Consider the following 4741-nt stretch of genomic DNA (forward strand, 5'->3'; position numbering starts at 1 on the left):
TAGGCATTAGGGAGGCGGGTGGCGCTATGGGTTAAACCACTGTGCCGCTTGGGCTTGCCAATCAAAAGGTCCACGGTTCAAATCCTTGCAACGGGGTGAGCTCCCATTGCTTGGTCCCAGCTCCTGCCAACCTAGCAGTTCAAAAGCATGTCAAAGTGCAAGTAGATAAATAGGTACCACTATGGGAAGGTAAATGGCGTTTCCATGTGCTGCTCTGGTTTCGCCAGAAGCGGCTTAGTCATGCTAGCCACATGACCCGGAAAAGCTGTCTGCGGAAGTGGACAAACGCCAGCTCCCTCAGCCTGTAAAGTGAAATGAGCGCCGCAACCCCAGAGTCGTTCACTTAATTGTCTTAATTGTCAGGGGTCCCTTTACCTTTAAGTTGGGACTTGCATCATACCACTAACTCCAGCACTGCCCTGCAAAGGACCAAACTAGAGAGAAACAGCAATATATTCTTACAGCCACACACCTCCCCTGTTTACTGAAGCCTGGGACAATTTGTGTTTGGGTAAGTTCTTACCTCACTTTGCTCTGTGATTTGAAGCATTTTCCGCTTGGTGCAGCTCACATCTGATATTGGAAAAGTGCTCAGAAATGAAAAGTGCCTGTATCAATGGAGTGAGGAACAACTGTTCCTCACAGAACAGAACCCATGGAACAGAAACGGGTAGCCTAACATGGTGTGATACACTATTGGTTTTTCAGGGATTAAAGTGGGGACATGAAAGAGAAGCCGAGTTCACTAAAAGAGCTACTGTCTCCTGAAAGGAAGCCCCTTCAGTTTATACTTCAAGATGGCTGCTGGTCTTTCCTACAACACTTGAGCAGAGAGGTAAGCGTGCTACTAGAGGGCTACTTGGGCTTGCTTTCCTTCCCCACCATTGTACTCTTTTATTAATCGTACAAACTGTAAAATGTGGGTACTGCCATGGTCTTATTGGCTTGAATCAAGAGTTGGCCTTGTTATTTCAAGTCTCGCTGAGTGAGAATTTGCAAAGCCTGCAGCTATTCAGGCCTCAGAATTACAGGAAACAAAAAAGCGAGGGAGGAAACTTTGAAGAAAACTGCACACAACGAGCCTTGCTGCCCTTTTGACTCCAATCAAGCCAGGTTATGCAAGCCCAATAGCTTCCCTCTTTCCGTCTTTCTCCATCAACCCTATTCTGCCCAAAGCCCTGAGCCATGCCAATCTATTGTTATTGTTTTTTTGTTTGTTTTTAAGTCATGCGGGATGCTCTGAGACTTCAGACCTGAGGCCTCGCTTCCCTTGAGAAAATGTACAGCAGAGGCGCCACTCTGATAATTTGCACCACAATTTCTTAACTTGGAACCTGTGGTTTATCTTTTAATTGCCGAAAAACAGACTAATAAAGCACGGCTCATTAAATGTCCCAGTATTGTGAGATAGTACAGCTAGGTCCCCCTGTTAAGTCTTTTCAGGGAAGTTTTTAAAAAAGAAAGACACCGTCGTATTTAAAAGTTTACAAGACACGTGACGCTATCTGGTTTTGCATAAGGACTTTTTGGGTCCCTGAAATATAAACAAAGCAATTAAAGGGGCCTACAGAGAATGGCATTGTTCTGAGACGTGGGTTACTAGGAGCCATTAACTGTTTCTCCAAAACTCAACCTTTGGAGTAAAGGAGACACTCTTGTTGGACGTGGCTGAAGTTCTGAATAACAAGAGATGTAACTAAGTGAGCACAACTCACCCTTCCCAGCATGCACTGCGTTTTACAGGAAATCGAGAAGAGACTTTAGTGTGTGCGCTTTGTGTTTGTTTGCTTTTTTGAGTACACTAATTTGGAAGGGAGAAAGAGGGTATCTCAGTCATTTCTGGAAAGCTGTCATCTGGCACTACTCTGGCAGTTTAAAAGTAATTATTATCACGAGTAGAGATTATTTACTATGTTGCTAATTGCTTGGAGTGCCTATGGCAGAAATGTGCCTCATAAATGTTCAAAGTACATTATCACCAACTAATTAATTAATGCCAAATCATACCTTACATGGAACCGTGGTACAACAAACAACAGCAGAGGTAGAGAGAAATCTTGATTAACTGATTATTTTATATGACGAAATACCTTTTCATATATCTAAACACTAATATATATGTTAACTCCATGGGCTCATTTCTGTGGGTCGGTGGGGAGGCTTAGAGTTGTCTGGGAAACATGTGGGAAACCCATGGCCTGCAACAGAGGGCTTCTCCACACTTACCCTTTGCCCTGCTTAACACTTAGTCTGTGTTAAGGTTTGTGCTTAACACTTAGTCTGAGTGTTATTGTTGGGTTCTTTGCCCCAAGGTTTCTCCATGAAAGCCTGCTCTTTTAAGCTGAAATGAAGCAAACGTCCATTCAGCTTTTCCACTGACTGCCATTTGTTCTGATTGAGCTTAAAAGAGCAGGTTTCCACCGGGAAAGCTCCAGAGCGAAAACAAGGCCGCTCAGACACAGAGCTTTAAACTACAGACCTGGGAAGAGAGGAGGAAAGGGAAGTGTGGATAAGCCCAAAGCTTCTGCTTGCTCCTCCCGTCCCACATGTACTTTGCTTGGCAGCTGCTTATGCAGAGGGCTGAATGCTAAAGGGCTCTCAGCCAGCGGATCATCACCAAAACTGAGCGGTTTTCCTCTTCTACAAACAATGCCAGAACACCTGCAGCTGTTGATAGCACACAAAAAGATCACCGCCACTCAGCTGACAACTTGGCAGTGGGTAGCTATCACGTCGCCAGCTCAAACCACAGCAGCATCAGTGAAACTCAGAAGGTTCACGAAAAGCTGTAGCTGCATCAGAATCAAATAGACTTGAGAAAAAGTTCTCACTGTAAGAAACATAGTAATGAGAAGGGGGCTGGCCAGATCGTTTGTGAGATTAGTTCTACAGTGGTACCTCGGGTTAAGTACTTAATTCGTTCCGGAGGTCCGTACTTAACCTGAAACTGTTCTTAACCTGAAGCACCACTTTAGCTAATGGGGCCTCCTGCTGCTGTCGCGCCGCCGGAGCCCGATTTCTGTTCTCATCCTGAAGCAAAGTTCTTAACCTGAAGCACTATTTCTGGGTTAGTGGAGTCTGTAACCTGAAGCGTATGTAACCTGAAGCGTATGTAACCCAAGGTACCACTGTACTAAGATTTGTCTTTTAAAAAAAAGTTGTTCTTAGGGCATTGGTGTTCTGTTTTTTATTTGATTGACTGGTTGGGTTGCTCCCTGTAACGTGGTGAACATCAGCTGTCTGGGTTGCAGCTCCTGATTCCCCACAGGGTGAGAGTCTGTTGGTGGGTAAAGGCTTAATCTCCCATGATGAGAGATGAGAAGAGGTACATTTCATTGCCCCAGCTGAGAGATGCATGGGATATTTTTCGGGGGCGGGGTTCAGTTATTGTTGGGTCATTATTCAGTGGACATACTTTTCTGTACATGGTTGTTTGGTGAATGAGTGTTTAAAACACATTAAGTGTGTGGTTATCTTTCAACACTCCTCTCAGCACTTCAGGCCCTGAGACCTTTGGGTATAGGGCGGTATAATAATAATAATAATAATAATAATAATAATAATAATAATAATAATTTTAAAGTAGCCATCTATGAGGTGTTTTATCCATCAGTGGGTTTTGCTTAACCTGTAATGGTAAGCAATATTTGCAGTCTCTCATATTTTATCAGTCGAATACCCCAGCCATTGAAGCTTCTACATCCTTACATATGTACAGACACAACCCCCCTGTGTGATATCCACCCTGCATAATTATATGTTTTCTCATTCTGAATGTTTCCACTGAGGGTTCAGGCATGAGAAGTAGAATCAGAGTTACGAACATTACAATGCTTTGAATAAGGAGACTAATATTTTCCTCACATAGCATTTGCCCAAGGGACCCACTTCATCAGCACTGGAAGCAGATTTTATTATATTGCAGTGTCCTGTATTGGGAGGAGGGCAAGGAGGAAATCTCACAATTTTTGATATTAACCAAATATTCCAGCAATGTGGTTTTGATTTTTTGTTAATTTTAACTCTTGGAAGCATCTCGCTGGTACGTGAAGGCTTTTACAGCAACATAGCTTAGTGAATTTTTAATATACGATGCTTTTTGTCAGGGTTTTATATAACAGAAAAGATGCAGAGATATGTGGCACTTCCAAGTTTGTTGCACATATATAGGGATGGATTCGACTAAATAGGTGCACCGGTGCAAGCCAGCACAGTGAGTCCCCCTAGTGAGATGGGACTTCCCCCTTCTCTTCCCCCCCCCATGCCCCCCTCAATTAGCTCTGAAGGTTCTGGAAAATCTTAAGAACAGGATGCAGGGGGAGGAGAGGGGAGATTGTTCCATTGGGCAAACTGAAATGCTTGTGCTGACAGAATTATTAGAAGAGCACAACACTGAATTTTCTCCCTGTATCAGAGAACCGAAGAATTTCATGGATCGAAAGAAGTTCCTCTGTATTTTCACATTTTAGTTTCTTGATAGCATAAGCACCAGCTGCAGGAGGCCAGGACTCTTTGGGAACCTCAGTCTTCTTTCTTTCTTTCTTTCTTTCTTTCTTTCTTTCTTTCTTTGGGGCCGGGGAGCCCTCATGGTTGATGCAGAACCCTGAGCTGGGCACGGAGTGACCTCTGGATGTTGCATGACGTCACATGAACGATGTCAGGATGTCGCGTCAGGCCCCCTCAATGTTCTTTGGAAGATTCTGCCTCTGCTTGATTGTACACTCACTTGATGCACAAGTTT

The sequence above is a fragment of the Podarcis raffonei genome, chromosome 1 (assembly GCF_027172205.1).
Source record: "Podarcis raffonei isolate rPodRaf1 chromosome 1, rPodRaf1.pri, whole genome shotgun sequence".
Taxonomy (NCBI): Eukaryota; Metazoa; Chordata; class Lepidosauria; order Squamata; family Lacertidae; genus Podarcis; species Podarcis raffonei.